Here is an 18,328-nt window from a genome sequence, read left to right on the forward strand (position 1 = left end):
GCAGAGCACTGTGGCTAAAATCCTGGTCAGCTGACGTTACTTCTAAATCTAAATTGCTTAATATACCTTTCAAAGGGCAGACCTTATTCGGGCCCGGGTTGAAAGAAATTATTGCTGACATTACAGGAGGTAAAGGCCATGCCCTGCCTCAAGACAGAGCCAAACCTAAGGCTAGACAGTCTAATTTTCGTTCCTTTCGTAATTTCAAAGCAGGAGCAGCATCAACTTCCTCTGCACCAAAACAGGAAGGAGCTGTTGCTCGCTACAGACAAGGCTGGAGACCTAACCAGTCCTGGAACAAGGGCAAGCAGGCCAGGAAACCTGCTGCTGCCCCTAAGACAGCATGAATCGAGGGCCCCCGATCCGGGAACGGATCTAGTGGGGGGCAGACTTTCTCTCTTCGCCCAGGCTTGGGCAAGAGATGTCCAGGATCCCTGGGCGTTAGAGATCATATCTCAGGGATACCTTCTAGACTTCAAATTCTCTCCCCCAAGAGGGAGATTTCATCTGTCAAGGTTGTCAACAAACCAAATAAAGAAAGAGGCGTTTCTACGCTGCGTACAAGAGCTTTTATTAATGGGAGTGATCCATCCGGTTCCGCGGTCGGAACAAGGACAAGGGTTTTACTCAAATCTGTTTGTGGTTCCCAAAAAAGAGGGAACTTTCAGGCCAATCTTGGATTTAAAGATCCTAAACAAATTCCTAAGAGTTCCATCGTTCAAAATGGAAACTATTCGGACAATTTTACCCATGATCCAAAAGGGTCAGTACATGACCACAGTGGATTTAAAGGATGCTTACCTTCACATACCGATTCACAAAGATCATTACCGGTATCTAAGGTTTGCCTTTCTAGACAGGCATTACCAGTTTGTAGCTCTTCCATTCGGATTGGCTACGGCTCCGAGAATCTTCACAAAGGTTCTGGGTGCTCTTCTGGCGGTACTAAGACCGCGAGGAATTGCGGTAGCTCCGTACCTAGACGGCATTCTGATACAAGCTTCAAGCTTTCAAACTGCCAAGTCTCATACAGAGTTAGTACTGGCATTTCTAAGGTCGCATGGATGGAAGGTGAACGAAAAGAAGAGTTCTCTCTTTCCACTCACAAGAGTTCCCTTCTTGGGGACTCTTATAGATTCTGTAGAAATGAAGATTTACCTGACAGAAGACAGGTTAACAAAGCTTCAAAATGCATGGCGTGTCCTTCATTCCATTCAACACCCGTCAGTAGCTCAATGCATGGAGGTGATCGGCTTAATGGTAGCAGCAATGGACATAGTACCCTTTGCACGCCTACATCTCAGACCGCTGCAATTGTGCATGCTAAGTCAGTGGAATGGGGATTACTCAGACTTGTCCCCTACTCTGAATCTGGATCAAGAGACCAGAAATTCTCTTCTATGGTGGCTTTCTCGGCCACATCTGTCCAGGGGGATGCCATTCAGCAGGCCGGACTGGACAATTGTAACAGACGCCAGCCTACTAGGTTGGGGCGCTGTCTGGAATTCTCTGAAGGCTCAGGGACAATGGAATCAGGAGGAGAGTCTCCTACCAATAAACATTCTGGAATTGAGAGCAGTTCTCAATGCCCTTCTGGCTTGGCCCCAGTTAACAACTCGGGGGTTCATCAGGTTTCAGTCGGACAACATCACGACTGTAGCTTACATCAACCATCAGGGAGGGACAAGAAGCTCCCTAGCAATGATGGAAGTATCAAAGATAATTCGCTGGGCAGAGTCTCACTCTTGCCACCTGTCAGCAATCCACATCCCGGGAGTGGAGAACTGGGAGGCGGATTTCTTAAGTCGTCAGACTTTTCATCCGGGGGAGTGGGAACTTCATCCGGAGGTCTTTGCCCAAATACTTCGACGTTGGGGCAAACCAGAGATAGATCTCATGGCGTCTCGACAGAACGCCAAGCTTCCTCGTTACGGGTCCAGATCCAGGGATCCGGGAGCGGTTCTGATAGATGCTTTGACAGCACCTTGGACCTTCGGGATGGCTTATGTATTTCCACCCTTCCCGATGCTTCCTCGATTGATTGCCAGAATCAAACAGGAGAGAGCATCAGTGATTCTAATAGCGCCTGCATGGCCACGCAGGACTTGGTATGCAGATCTAGTGGACATGTCATCCTGTCCACCTTGGTCGCTACCTCTGAAACAGGACCTTCTGATCCAGGGTCCCTTCAAACATCAAAATCTAATTTCTCTGAAGCTGACTGCTTGGAAATTGAACGCTTGATTTTATCAAAACGTGGTTTTTCTGAGTCAGTTATTGATACCTTAATACAGGCTAGGAAGCCTGTTACCAGAAAGATTTACCATAAGATATGGCGCAAATACTTATATTGGTGCGAATCCAAGAGTTACTCATGGAGTAAGGTTAGGATTCCGAGGATATTGTCTTTTCTACAAGAAGGTTTAGAAAAGGGTTTATCCGCTAGTTCCTTAAAGGGACAGATTTCAGCTCTGTCCATTCTTTTACACAAACGTCTGTCAGAAGTTCCGGACGTTCAAGCTTTTTGTCAGGCTTTAGCTAGGATCAAGCCTGTGTTTAAAACTGTTGCTCCACCATGGAGTTTGAACTTAGTTCTTAATGTTTTACAGGGGGTTCCGTTTGAACCCCTTCATTCCATTGATATCAAGTTGTTATCTTGGAAAGTTCTGTTTTTAATGGCGATTTCCTCGGCTCGAAGAGTCTCTGAGTTATCTGCCTTACATTGTGATTCTCCTTATCTGATTTTTCATTCAGACAAGGTAGTTCTGCATACTAAACCTGGGTTCCTACCTAAGGTGGTCACTAACAGGAATATCAATCAAGAGATTGTGGTTCCATCTTTGTGTCCTAATCCTTCTTCGAAAAAGGAACGTCTGCTACACAATCTAGATGTAGTCCGTGCCCTGAAATTTTATCTACAGGCAACTAAGGATTTTCGACAAACGTCTTCCCTGTTTGTCGTTTATTCTGGTCAGAGGAGAGGTCAAAAAGCTTCGGCTACCTCTCTCTCCTTTTGGCTTTGTAGCATAATACGGTTAGCCTATGAGACTGCTGGACAGCAGCCTCCTGAAAGAATTACAGCACATTCTACTAGAGCTGTGGCTTCCACTTGGGCTTTTAAGAATGAGGCTTCTGTTGAACAGATTTGCAAGGCTGCAACTTGGTCTTCTCTTCATACTTTTTCCAAATTTTACAAATTTGACACTTTTGCTTCTTCGGAGGTTGTTTTTGGGAGAAAGGTTCTTCAGGCAGTGGTTCCTTCCGTATAAAGAGCCTGCCTGTCCCTCCCGTCATCCGTGTACTTTAGCTTTGGTATTGGTATCCCATAAGTAATGGATGATCCGTGGACTGGATACACTTAACAAGAGAAAACATAATTTATGCTTACCTGATAAATTTATTTCTCTTGTAGTGTATCCAGTCCACGGCCCGCCCTGTCACTTTAAGGCAGGTAATTTTTCCATTAAACTACAGTCACCACTGCACCCTATGGTTTTCCTTTCTCTGCATGTTTTCGGTCGAATGACTGGTAATGGCAGTTAGGGGAGGAGCTGTATGGCAGCTCTGCTGGGTGAATCCTCTTGCACTTCCTGTTGGGGAGGAGTTAATATCCCATAAGTAATGGATGATCCGTGGACTGGATACACTACAAGAGAAATAAATTTATCAGGTAAGCATAAATTATGTTTTTTGACGTCCTTTTGCGCCAAAAATGTCGGCGTTCCGGATGTGGCGTCATTTTTGGCGCCAAAAAGCATTTAGGCGCCAAATAATGTGGGCGTCTTATTTGGCGCTAAAAAATATGGGCGTCGCTTTTGTCTCCACATTATTTCAGTCTCATTTTTTCTTTGCTTCTGGTTACTAGAAGCTTGTTTATTGGCATTTTTTCCCATTCCTGAAACTGTCATTTAAGGAATTTGATCAATTTTGCTTTATATGTTTTTTTTTTTTTTTTCTCTTACATATTGCAAGATGTCTCACGTTGCATCTGAGTCAGAAGATACTTCAGGAAAATCGCTGTCTAGTGCTGGAACTACCAAAGCTAAGTGTATCTGCTGTAAACTTTTGGTAGCTATTCCTCCGGCTGTTGTTTGTATTAATTGTCATGACAAACTTGTTAATGCAGATAATATTTCCTTTAGTAATGTACCATTGCCTGTTGCAGTTCCTTCAACATCTAAGGTGCAGAATGTTCCTGATAACATAAGAGATTTTGTTTCTGAATCCATCAAGAAGGCTATGTCTGTTATTTCTCCTTCTAGTAAACATAAAAAATCTTCTTTTAAAACTTCTCTCTCTACAGATGAATTTTTAAATGAACATCATCATTCTGATGACTCTTCTGGTTCAGAGGATTCTGTCTCAGAGATTGATGCTGATAAATCTTCATTTCTCCAACATTGGTGTGTCCGGTCCACGGCGTCATCCTTACTTGTGGGATATTCTCTTCCCCAACAGGAAATGGCAAAGAGTCCCAGCAAAGCTGGTCACATGATCCCTCCTAGGCTCCGCCCACCCCAGTCATTCTCTTTGCCGTTGCACAGGCAACATCTCCACGGAGATGGTTAAGAGTTTTTTGGTGTTTAAATGTAGTTTTTATTCTTCTATCAAGTGTTTGTTATTTTAAAATAGTGCTGGTATGTACTATTTACTCTGAAACAGAAAAGGATGAAGATTTCTGTTTGTAAGAGGAAGATGATTTTAGCAGACAGTAACTAAAATTGATTGCTGTTTCCACACAGGACTGTTGAGATGAAGTAACTTCAGTTGGGGGAAACAGTTAGCAGACTTTTCTGCTTAAGGTATGACTAGCCATATTTCTAACAAGACCATGTAATGCTGGAAGGCTGTCATTTCCCCTCATGGGGACCGGTAAGCCATTTTCTTAGTCAAATATAAAAGAATAAAGGGCTTAAAAAAGGGCTTAAAAACTGGTAGACATTTTTATGGGCTAAAACGATTGCTTTATTGGGGCATATTATGCAGATTCTAGCTAATAATTGGCATTATAATCTTGGGGAACGTTTAAAAAACGGCAGGCACTGTGTTGGACACCTTTTTTAGTCTGGGGGCCTTTCTAGTTATAGACTGAGCCTCATTTTCGCGCCATTACTGCGCAGTTGTTTTTGGAGAGCAAGGCATGCAGATGCATGTGTGAGGATCTAAGAATCACTAAAAAAGCTTCTAGAAGGCGTCATTTGGTATCGTATTCCCCTCTGGGCTTGGTTGGGTCTCAGCAAAGCATATAGCTGGGACTGTATAGGGGTTAAATTTGAAAACGGCTCCGGTTCCGTTAATTTAAGGGTTAAAGCTCTGAAATTTGGTGTGCAATACTTTTAATGCTTTAAGACACTGTGGTGAAATTTTGGTGAATTTTGAACAATTCCTTCATACTTTTTCACATATTCAGTAATACAGTGTTTTCAGTTTGAACTTTAAAGTGACAGTAACGGTTTTATTTTAAAACGTTTTTTGTGCTTTGTTGACAAGTTTAAGCCTGTTTAACATGTCTGTACCATCAGATAAGCTATGTTCTATATGTATGAAAGCCAATGTGTCTCCCCATTTAAATTTATGTGATAATTGTGCCATAGTGTCCAAACAAAGTAAGGGCAGTAATGCCACAGATAATGATTTCTTTCATGTAATTAACAAGAGTCCATGAGCTAGTGACGTATGGGATATACATTCCTACCAGGAGGGGCAAAGTTTCCCAAACCTTAAAATGCCTATAAATACACCCCTCACCACACCCACAAATCAGTTTTACAAACTTTGCCTCCAAGGGAGGTGGTGAAGTAAGTTTGTGCTAGATTCTACGTTGATATGCGCTCCGCAGCAAGTTGGAGCCCGGTTTTCCTCTCAGCGTGCAGTGAATGTCAGAGGGATGTGAGGAGAGTATTGCCTATTGAATGCAGTGATCTCCTTCTACGGGGTCTATTTCATAAGGTTCTCTGTTATCGGTCGTAGAGATTCATCTCTTACCTCCCTTTTCAGATCGACGATATACTCTTATATTTACCATTTCCTCTACTGATTCTCGTTTCAGTACTGGTTTGGCTTTCTACAAACATGTAGATGAGTGTCCTGGGGTAAGTAAGTCTTATTTTCTGTGACACTCTAAGCTATGGTTGGGCACTTTATTTATAAAGTTCTAAATATATGTATTCAAACATTTATTTGCCTTGACTCAGAATGTTCAACTTTCCTTATTTCCAGACAGTCAGTTTCATATTTGGGATTATGCTTTAAATTATCATATTTTGTCTTACCTCAAAAATTTGACTTTTTTCCCTGTGGGCTGTTAGGCTCGCGGGGGCTGAAAATGCTTCATTTTATTGCGTCATTTTTGGCGCAGATTTTTTTGGCGCAAAAATTCATTTCCGTTTCCGGCGTCATACGTGTCGCCGGAAGTTGCGTCATTTTTTGACGTTATTTTGCGCCAAAAATGTCGGCGTTCCGGATGTGGCGTCATTTTTGGCGCCAAAAGCATTTAGGCGCCAAATAATGTGGGCGTCTTATTTGGCGCCAAAAAATATGGGCGTCGCTTTTGTCTCCACATTATTTCAGTCTCATTTTCATTTGCTTCTGGTTGCTAGAAGCTTGATGTTTGGCATTTTTTTCCCATTCCTGAAACTGTCTTATAAGGAATTTGATTTATTTTGCTTTATATGTTGTTTTTTCTCTTACATATTGCAAGATGTCTCACGTTGCATCTGAGCCAGAAGATACTACAGGAAAACCACTGCCTGCTGGATCTACCAAAGCTAAGTGTATCTGCTGTAAACTTTTGGTAGCTATTTCTCCAGCTGTTGTTTGTATTAATTGTCATGACAAACTTGTTAAAGCAGATAATATTTCCTTTAGTGATGTACCATTGCCTGTTGCAGTTCCCTCAACATCTAAGGTGCAGAATGTTCCTGATAACATAAGAGATTTTGTTTCTGAATCCATAAAGAAGGCTTTGTCTGTTATTTCTCCTTCTAGTAAACGTAAAAAGTCTTTTAAATCTTCTCTCTCTACAGATGAATTTTTAAATGAACACCATCATTCTGATTCTTTGGACTCTTCTAGTTCAGAGGATTCTGTCTCAGAGATTGATGCTGATAAATCTTCATATTTATTTAAGATGGAATTTATTCGCTCTTTACTTAAAGAAGTACTAATTGCTTTAGAAATAGAGGATTCTAGTCCTCTTGATACTAATTCTATACGTTTGGATAAGGTTTTTAAAGCTCCTGCGGTTATTCCAGAAGTCTTTCCTGTTCCTAATGCTATTTCTGCAGTAATTGCTAAGGAATGGGATAAATTGGGTAATTCATTTACTCCTTCTAAACGTTTTAAGCAATTATATCCTGTTCCGCCTGACAGGTTAGAATTTTGGGACAAAATCCCTAAAGTTGATGGGGCTATTTCTACCCTTGCTAAACGTACTACCATTCCTACGTCAGATGGTACCTCGTTTAAGGATCCTTTAGATAGAAAAATTGAATCTTTTCTAAGAAAAGCTTATCTATGTTCAGGTAATCTTCTTAGACCTGCTATATCATTGGCTGATGTTGCTGCAGCTTCAACTTTTTGGTTGGAAACTCTAGCGCAACAAGTAACAAATCGTGATTCTCATGATATTATTATTCTTCTCCAGCATGCTAATAATTTCATCTGTGATGCCATTTTTGATATTATTAGAGTTGATGTTAGATTTATGTCTCTGGCTATCTTAGCCAGAAGAGCTTTATGGCTTAAGACTTGGAATGCTGATATGGCTTCTAAATCAACTCTACTTTCCATTTCTTTCCAGGGAAACAAATTATTTGGTTCTCAGTTGGATTCTATTATTTCAACTGTTACTGGTGGGAAAGGAACTTTTTTACCACAGGATAAAAAGTCTAAAGGTAAAAACAGGGCTAACAATCGTTTTCGTTCCTTTCGTTTCAACAAAGAACAAAAGCCTGATCCTTCGTCCTCAGGAGCAGTTTCAGTTTGGAAACCATCTCCAGTCTGGAATAAATCCAAGCCTGCTAGAAAGGCAAAGCCTGCTTCTAAGTTCACATGAAGGTACGGCCCTCATTCCAGTTCAGCTGGTAGGGGGCAGGTTACGTTTTTTCAAAGAAATTTGGATCAAATCTGTTCACAATCTTTGGATTCAGAACATTGTTTCAGAAGGGTACAGAATTGGTTTCAAGATGAGACCTCCTGCAAAGAGATTTTTTCTTTCCCATGTCCCAGTAAATCCAGTGAAAGCTCAAGCATTTCTGAATTGTGTTTCAGATCTAGAGTTGGCTGGAGTAATTATGCCAGTTCCAGTTCCGGAACAGGGGATGGGGTTTTATTCAAATCTCTTCATTGTACCAAAGAAGGAGAATTCCTTCAGACCAGTTCTGGATCTAAAATTATTGAATCGTTATGTAAGGATACCAACGTTCAAGATGGTAACTGTAAGGACTATATTGCCTTTTGTTCAGCAAGGGAATTATATGTCCACAATAGATTTACAGGATGCATATCTGCATATTCCGATTCATCCAGATCATTATCAGTTCCTGAGATTCTCTTTTCTAGACAAGCATTACCAATTTGTGGCTCTACCGTTTGGCCTTGCTACAGCTCCAAGAATTTTCACAAAGATTCTCGGTGCCCTTCTGTCTGTAATCAGAGAACAGGGTATTGTGGTATTTCCTTATTTGGACGATATCTTGGTACTTGCTCCGTCTTTACATTTAGCAGAGTCTCATACGAATCGACTTGTGTTGTTTCTTCAAGATCATGGTTGGAGGATCAATTTACCAAAAAGTTCTTTGATTCCTCAAACAAGGGTAACCTTTCTGGGTTTCCAGATAGATTCAGTGTCCATGACTCTGTCTTTAACAGACAAGAGACGTCTAAAATTGATTACAGCTTGTCGAAACCTTCAGTCACAATCATTCCCTTCGGTAGCCTTATGCATGGAAATTCTAGGTCTTATGACTGCTGCATCGGACGCGATCCCCTTTGCTCGTTTTCACATGCGACCTCTTCAGCTCTGTATGCTGAACCAATGGTGCAGGGATTACACGAAGATATCTCAATTAATATCTTTAAAACCGATTGTTCGACACTCTCTAACGTGGTGGACAAATCACCATCGTTTAATTCAGGGGGCTTCTTTTGTTCTTCCGACCTGGACTGTAATTTCAACAGATGCAAGTCTCACAGGTTGGGGAGCTGTGTGGGGATCTCTGACGGCACAAGGAGTTTGGGAATCTCAGGAGGTGAGATTACCGATCAATATTTTGGAACTCCGTGCAATTTTCAGAGCTCTTCAGTTTTGGCCTCTTCTGAAGAGAGAATCGTTCATTTGTTTTCAGACAGACAATGTCACAACTGTGGCATACATCAATCATCAAGGAGGGACTCACAGTCCTCTGGCTATGAAAGAAGTATCTCGAATTTTGGTTTGGGCGGAATCCAGCTCCTGTCTAATCTCTGCGGTTCATATCCCAGGTGTAGACAATTGGGAAGCGGATTATCTCAGTCGCCAAACGTTGCATCCGGGCGAATGGTCTCTTCACCCAGAGGTATTTCTTCAGATTGTTCAATTGTGGGGGCTCCCAGAGATAGATCTGATGGCCTCTCATCTAAACAAGAAACTTCCCAGGTATCTGTCCAGATCCCGGGATCCTCAGGCGGAGGCAGTGGATGCATTATCACTTCCTTGGAAGTATCATCCTGCCTATATCTTTCCGCCTCTAGTTCTTCTTCCAAGAGTAATCTCCAAGATTCTGAGGGAATGCTCGTTTGTTCTGCTAATAGCTCCGGCATGGCCTCACAGGTTTTGGTATGCGGATCTTGTCCGGATGGCATCTTGCCAGCCATGGACTCTTCCGTTAAGACCAGACCTTCTGTCACAAGGTCCTTTTTTCCATCCGGATCTGAAATCCTTAAATTTAAAGGTATGGAGATTGAACGCTTGATTCTTGGTCATAGAGGTTTCTCTGACTCCGTGATTAATACTATGTTACAGGCTCGTAAATCTGTATCTCGAGAGATATATTATAGAGTCTGGAAGACTTATATTTCATGGTGTCTTTCTCATCATTTTTCTTGGCATTCTTTTAGAATACCGAGAATTTTACAATTTCTTCAGGATGGTTTGGATAAGGGTTTGTCCGCAAGTTCTTTGAAAGGACAAATCTCTGCTCTTTCTGTTCTTTTTCACAGAAAGATTGCTATTCTTCCTGATATTCATTGTTTTGTACAAGCTTTGGTACGTATAAAACCTGTCATTAAGTCAATTTCTCCTCCTTGGAGTTTGAATTTGGTTCTGGGAGCTCTTCAAGCTCCTCCGTTTGAACCTATGCATTCATTGGACATTAAATTACTTTCTTGGAAAGTTTTGTTCCTTTTGGCCATCTCTTCTGCTAGAAGAGTTTCTGAATTATCTGCTCTTTCGTGTGAGTCTCCTTTTCTGATTTTTCATCAGGATAAGGCGGTGTTGCGAACTTCTTTTGAATTTTTACCTAAAGTTGTGAATTCCAACAACATTAGTAGAGAAATTGTGGTTCCTTCATTATGTCCTAATCCTAAGAATTCTAAGGAGAAATCATTGCATTCTTTGGATGTTGTTAGAGCTTTGAAATATTATGTTGAAGCTACGAAATCTTTCCGTAAGACTTCTAGTCTATTTGTTATCTTTTCCGGTTCTAGAAAAGGCCAGAAAGCTTCTGCCATTTCTTTGGCATCTTGGTTGAAATCTTTAATTCATCTTGCCTATGTTGAGTCGGGTAAAACTCCGCCTCAAAGAATTACAGCTCATTCTACTAGGTCAGTATCTACTTCCTGGGCGTTTAGGAATGAAGCTTCGGTTGACCAGATCTGCAAAGCAGCAACTTGGTCTTCTTTGCATACTTTTACTAAATTCTACCATTTTGATGTATTTTCTTCTTCTGAAGCAGTTTTTGGTAGAAAAGTTCTTCAGGCAGCGGTTTCAGTTTGAATCTTCTGCTTATGTTTTTTGTTAAACTTTATTTTGGGTGTGGATTATTTTCAGCAGGAATTGGCTGTCTTTATTTTATCCCTCCCTCTCTAGTGACTCTTGTGTGGAAAGATCCACATCTTGGGTAGTCATTATCCCATACGTCACTAGCTCATGGACTCTTGTTAATTACATGAAAGAAAACATAATTTATGTAAGAACTTACCTGATAAATTCATTTCTTTCATATTAACAAGAGTCCATGAGGCCCACCCTTTTTTGTGGTGGTTATGATTTTTTTGTATAAAGCACAATTATTCCAATTCCTTATTTTATATGCTTCGCACTTTTTCTTATCACCCCACTTCTTGGCTATTCGTTAAACTGATTTGTGGGTGTGGTGAGGGGTGTATTTATAGGCATTTTAAGGTTTGGGAAACTTTGCCCCTCCTGGTAGGAATGTATATCCCATACGTCACTAGCTCATGGACTCTTGTTAATATGAAAGAAATGAATTTATCAGGTAAGTTCTTACATAAATTATGTTATTGCCCAAGATGATTCCTCAAATGAGGGGAGTAAACATGATACTACATCATCCCCTACTGTGTCTACACCAGTTATGCCCACACAGGAGGCCCCTAGTACATCTAGTGCGCCAATACTTATTACCATGCAACAATTAACGGCTGTAATGGATAACTCCATAGCAAATCTTTTATCCAAAATGCCTACTTATCAGAGAAAGCGCGATTGCTCTGTTTTAAACACTGAAGAGCAAGAGGACGCTGATGATAACTGTTCTGACATACCCTCACACTCAAGGGGCCCCAATCTCAAGGGGCCATGAGGGAGGTTTTGTCTGATGGAGAAATCTCAGATTCAGGAAAAATTTCTCATCAAGCTGAACCTGATGTTGTGACATTTAAATTTAAATTAGAACATCTCCGCGCACTGCTTAAGGAGGTGTTATCTACTCTGGATGATTGTGACAATTTGGTCATTCCAGAGAAATTATGTAAGATGGACAAGTTCCTAGAGGTTCCGGTGCCCCCCGACGCTTTTCCTATACCCAAGCGAGTGGCGGACATAGTAAATAAAGAGTGGGAAAGGCCCGGCATACCTTTTGTTCCCCCCCCTATATTTAAGAAATTATTTCCTATAGTCGACCCCAGAAAGGACTTATGGCAGACAGTCCCCAAGGTCGAGGGGGCGGTTTCTACTCTAAACAAACGCACTACTATTCCTATCGAAGATAGTTGTGCTTTCAAAGATCCTATGGATAAGAAATTAGAGGGTTTGCTTAAAAAGATTTTTGTACAGCAAGGTTACCTTCTACAACCAATTTCATGCATTGTTCCTGTCACTACGGCAGCGTGTTTCTGGTTCGAGGAACTAGAAAAGTCGCTCAGTAAAGAATCTTCGTATGAGGAGGTTATGGACAGAGTTCAAGCGCTTAAATTGGCTAACTCTTTTGTTTTAGATGCCGCTTTGCAATTAGCTAGATTAGCGGCGAAAAATTCAGGGTTTGCTATCGTGGCGCGCAGAGCGCTTTGGCTAAAGTCTTGGTCAGCGGATGTGTCTTCCAAGACAAAATTGCTTAACATTCCTTTCAAAGGTAAAACATTATTTGGACCTGATTTGAAAGAGATTATTTCAGACATCACTGGGGGAAAGGGCCACGCCCTCCCACAGGATAGGTCTTTTAAGGTTAAAAATAAGCCTAATTTTCGTCCCTTTCGCAGAATCGGACCAGCCTCTAATTCTGCATCCTCTAAGCAAGAGGGTAATACTTCACAACCCAAACCAGCCTGGAAACCAATGCAAGGCTGGAACAAGGGTAAACAGGCCAAGAAGCCTACCACTGCTACCAAAACAGCATGAAGGGATAGCCCCCGATCCGGGACCGGATCTAGTGGGGGGCAGACTTTCTCTCTTTGCTCAGGCTTGGGCAAGAGATGTTCAGGATCCTTGGGCGCTAGAAATAGTTTCTCAAGGTTATCTCCTGGAATTCAAGGAACTACCCCCAAGGGGAAGGTTCCACAGGTCTCAATTATCTTCAAACCAAATAAAGAGACAGGCATTCTTACATTGTGTAGAAGACCTGTTAAAGATGGGAGTGATACATCCAGTTCCAATAAGAGAACAAGGAATGGGATTTTATTCCAATCTGTTCATAGTTCCCAAAAAAGAGGGAACATTCAGACCAATTTTGGATCTAAAGATCCTAAACAAATTTCTCAGGGTACCATCGTTCAAAATGGAAACTATTCGAACGATCCTACCTACTATCCAGGAAAATCAATTTATGACTACCGTGGATTTAAAGGATGCGTACCTACATATTCCTATCCACAAGGAACATCATCAGTTCCTAAGGTTCGCTTTTCTGGACAAGCATTACCAGTTTGTGGCACTTCCATTCGGATTAGCCACTGCTCCAAGGATTTTCACAAAGGTACTAGGGTCCCTTCTAGCGGTTCTAAGACCAAGGGGCATTGCATTACCAGTTTGTGGCACTTCCATTCGGATTAGCCACTGCTCCAAGGATTTTCACAAAGGTACTAGGGTCCCTTCTAGCGGTTCTAAGACCAAGGGGCATTGCAGTAGTACCTTACTTGGACGACATCCTGATTCAAGCGTCGTCCCTGTCAAAAGCAAAGGCTCATACGGACATCGTCCTAGCCTTTCTCAGATCTCACGGATGGAAGGTGAACAAAGAAAAAAGTTCTCTGTCCCCGTCAACAAGAGTTCCCTTCTTGGGAACAATAATAGATTCCTTAGAAATGAGGATTTTTCTGACAGAGGTCAGAAAATCAAAACTTCTAAGCTCTTGTCAAGTACTTCATTCTGTTCCTCGTCCTTCCATAGCGCAGTGCATGGAAGTAATAGGATTGATGGTTGCAACAATGGACATAGTTCCTTTTGCACGAATTCATCTAAGACCATTACAACTGTGCATGCTCAGACAGTGGAATGGGGATTATACAGACTTGTCTCCGACGATTCAAGTAGATCAAAAGACCAGAGATTCACTCCGTTGGTGGCTGACCCTGGACAATCTGTCACAGGGAATGAGCTTCCGCAGACCAGAGTGGGTCATTGTCACGACCGACGCCAGCCTAGTGGGCTGGGGCGCGGTCTGGGAATCCCTGAAAGCTCAGGGTCTATGGTCTCGGGAAGAGTCTCTTCTCCCGATAAACATTCTGGAACTGAGAGCGATATTCAATGCTCTCAGAGCTTGGCCTCAACTAGCAAAGGCCAAATTCATAAGGTTTCAGTCAGACAACATGACGACCGTTGCATATATCAATCATCAGGGGGGAACAAGGAGTTCCCTGGCGATGAAAGAAGTGACCAAGATAATTCAATGGGCGGAGGATCACTCCTGCCACTTATCTGCGATCCACATCCCAGGAGTGGAAAATTGGGAAGCGGATTTTCAGAGTCGTCAGACATTCCATCCGGGGGAGTGGGAACTCCATCCGGAAATCTTTGCCCAAATAACTCAATTATGGGGCATTCCAGACATGGACCTGATGGCGTCTCGTCAGAACTTCAAGGTTCCTTGCTACGGGTCCAGATCCAGGGATCCCAAGGCGACTCTAGTAGATGCACTAGTAGCACCTTGGACCTTCAACCTAGCTTATGTATTCCCACCGTTTCCTCTCATCCCCAGGCTGGTAGCCAGGATCAATCAGGAGAGGGCCTCGGTGATCTTGATAGCTCCTGCGTGGCCACGCAGGACTTGGTATGCAGACCCGGTGAATATGTCATCGGCTCCACCATGGAAGCTACCTTTGAGACAGGACCTTCTTGTTCAGGGTCCATTCGAACATCCGAATCTGGTTTCCCTCCAACTGACGGCTTGGAGATTGAACGCTTGATTTTATCAAAGCGTGGGTTTTCAGATTCTGTAATAGATACTCTGATTCTGGCTAGAAAGCCTGTAACTAGAAAAATTAACCATAAAATATGGAAAAAATATATCTGTTGGTGTGAATCTAAAGGATTCCCATGGAACAAGATAAAAATTCCTAAGATTCTATCCTTTCTATAAGAAGGTTTGGAGAAAGGATTATCTGCAAGTTCTCTAAAGGGACAGATCTCTGCTTTATCTGTTTTACTTCACAAAAGACTGGCAGCCGTGCCAGATGTTCAAGCATTTGTTCAGGCTCTGGTTAGGATCAAGCCTGTTTACAGACCTTTGACTCCTCCCTGGAGTCTAAATCTAGTTATTTCAGTTCTTCAAGGGGTTCCGTTTGAACCTTTACATTCCATAGATATTAAGTTACTATCTTGGAAAGTTTTGTTTTTAGTTGCAATTTCTTCTGCTAGAAGAGTTTCAGAGTTATCTGCTCTGCAGTGTTCTCCGCCCTATCTGGTGTTCCATGCAGATAAGGTGGTTTTGCGTACTAAGCCTGGTTTTCTTCCGAAAGTTGTTTCCAACAAGAATATTAACCAGGAGATAGTTGTACCTTCTTTTTGTCCGAATCCAGTTTCAAAGAAGGAACGTTTGTTACACAATTTGGACGTAGTCCGTGCTCTAAAATTCTATTTAGAGGCTACTAAAGATTTCAGACAAACATCTTCCTTGTTTGTTGTTTATTCTGGTAAAAGGAGAGGTCAAAAAGCGACTTCTACCTCTCTTTCCTTTTGGCTTAAAAGCATTATCCGATTGGCTTATGAGACTGCCGGACGGCAGCCTCCTGAAAGAATCACAGCTCACTCCACTAGGGCTGTGGCTTCCACATGGGCCTTCAAGAACGAGGCTTCTGTTGACCAGATATGTAAGGCAGCGACTTGGTCTTCACTGCACACTTTTGCCAAATTTTACAAATTTGATACTTTTGCTTCTTCGGAGGCTATTTTTGGGAGAAAGGTTTTGCAAGCCGTGGTGCCTTCCATTTAGGTGACCTGATTTGCTCCCTCCCTTCATCCGTGTCCTAAAGCTTTGGTATTGGTTCCCACAAGTAAGGATGACGCCGTGGACCGGACACACCAATGTTGGAGAAAACAGAATTTATGCTTACCTGATAAATTACTTTCTCCAACGGTGTGTCCGGTCCACGGCCCGCCCTGGTTTTTTAATCAGGTCTGATGAATTATTTTCTCTAACTACAGTCACCACGGTATCATATGGTTTCTCCTATATATATTTCCTCCTGTCCGTCGGTCGAATGACTGGGGTGGGCGGAGCCTAGGAGGGATCATGTGACCAGCTTTGCTGGGACTCTTTGCCATTTCCTGTTGGGGAAGAGAATATCCCACAAGTAAGGATGACGCCGTGGACCGGACACACCGTTGGAGAAAGTAATTTATCAGGTAAGCATAAATTCTGTTATTTAATTAAAATGGAATTTATTCGTTCTTTACTTAAAGAAGTACTAATTGCTTTAGAAATAGAGGATTCTGGTCCTCTTGATACTAATTTTAAACGTTTAGATAAGGTATTTAAATCTCCTGTGGTTATTCCAGAAGTTTTTCCTGTTCCTAATGCTATTTCTGAAGTAATTTCCAGAGAATGGGATAAATTGGGTAATTCATTTACTCCTTCTAAACGTTTTAAGCAATTATATCCTGTGCCGTCTGACAGATTAGAATTTTGGGACAAAATCCCTAGAGTTGATGGGGCTATTTCTACCCTTGCTAAACGTACTACTATTCCTACGTCAGATGGTACTTCGTTTAAGGATCCTTTAGATAGGAAAATTGAATCCTTTCTAAGAAAAGCTTATCTGTGTTCGGGTAATCTTCTTAGACCTGCTATATCATTGGCTGATGTTGCTGCAGCTTCAACTTTTTGGTTGGAGACTTTAGCGCAACAAGTAACAGATCATGATTCTCATAATATTATTATTCTTCTTCAGCATGCTAATAATTTTATCTGTGATGCCATTTTTTATATTATCAGAGTTGATGTCAGGTTTATGTCTCTAGCTATTTTATCTAGAAGAGCTTTATGGCTTAAAACTTGGAATGCTGATATGGCTTCTAAATCAACTCTACTTTCCATTTCTTTCCAGGGTAACAAATTATTTGGTTCTCAGTTGGATTCTATTATCTCAACTGTTACTGGTGGGAAAGGAACTTTTTTACCACAGGATAAAAAATCTAAGGGTAAAAACAGGGCTAATAATCGTTTTTCGTTCCTTTCGTTTCAACAAAGAACAAAAGCCTGATCCTTCATCCTCAGGAGCAGTTTCAGTTTGGAAACCATCTCCAGTCTGGAATAAATCCAAGCCTTCTAGAAAGGCAAAGCCTGCTTCTAAGTCCACATGAAGGTGCGGCCCTCATTCCAGCTCAGCTGGTAGGGGGCAGGTTACGTTTTTTCAAAGAAATTTGGATCAATTCTGTTCACAATCTTTGGATTCAGAACATTGTTTCAGAAGGGTACAGAATTGGTTTCAAGATGAGACCTCCTGCAAAGAGATTTTTTCTTTCCCGTGTCCCAGTAAATCCAGTGAAAGCTCAAGCATTTCTGAATTGTGTTTCAGATCTAGAGTTGGCTGGAGTAATTATGCCAGTTCCAGTTCTGGAACAGGGGATGGGGTTTTATTCAAATCTCTTCATTGTACCAAAGAAGGAGAATTCCTTCAGACCAGTTCTGGATCTAAAAATATTGAATCGTTATGTAAGGATACCAACGTTCAAAATGGTAACTGTAAGGACTATCTTGCCTTTTGTTCAGCAAGGGCATTATATGTCCACAATAGATTTACAGGATGCATATCTGCATATTCCGATTCATCCAGATCATTATTAGTTCCTGAGATTCTCTTTTCTGGACAAGCATTACCAGTTTGTGGCTCTGCCGTTTGGCCTAGCTACAGCTCCAAGAATTTTTACAAAGGTTCTCGGTGCCCTTCTGTCTGTAATCAGAGAACAGGGTATTGTGGTATTTCCTTATTTGGACGATATCTTGGTACTTGCTCAGTCTTTACATTTAGCAGAATCTCATACGAATCGACTTGTGTTGTTTCTTCAAGATCATGGTTGGAGGATCAATTCACCAAAAAGTTCATTGATTCCTCAGACAAGGGTAACCTTTCTGGGTTTCCAGATAGATTCAGTGTCCATGACTCTGTCTTTAACAGACAAGAGACGTCTAAAATTGATTTCAGCTTGTCGAAACCTTCAGTCACAATCATTCCCTTCGGTAGCCTTATGCATGGAAATTCTAGGTCTTATGACTGCTGCATCGGACGCGATCCCCTTTGCTCGTTTTCACATGCGACCTCTTCAGCTCTGTATGCTGAATCAATGGTGCAAGGATTACACAAAGATATCTCAATTAATATCTTTTAAACCGATTGTACGACACTCTCTAACGTGGTGGACAGATCACCATCGTTTAATTGAGGGGGCTTCTTT

Source organism: Bombina bombina, chromosome 1, assembly GCF_027579735.1.
Source record: "Bombina bombina isolate aBomBom1 chromosome 1, aBomBom1.pri, whole genome shotgun sequence".
Taxonomy (NCBI): Eukaryota; Metazoa; Chordata; class Amphibia; order Anura; family Bombinatoridae; genus Bombina; species Bombina bombina.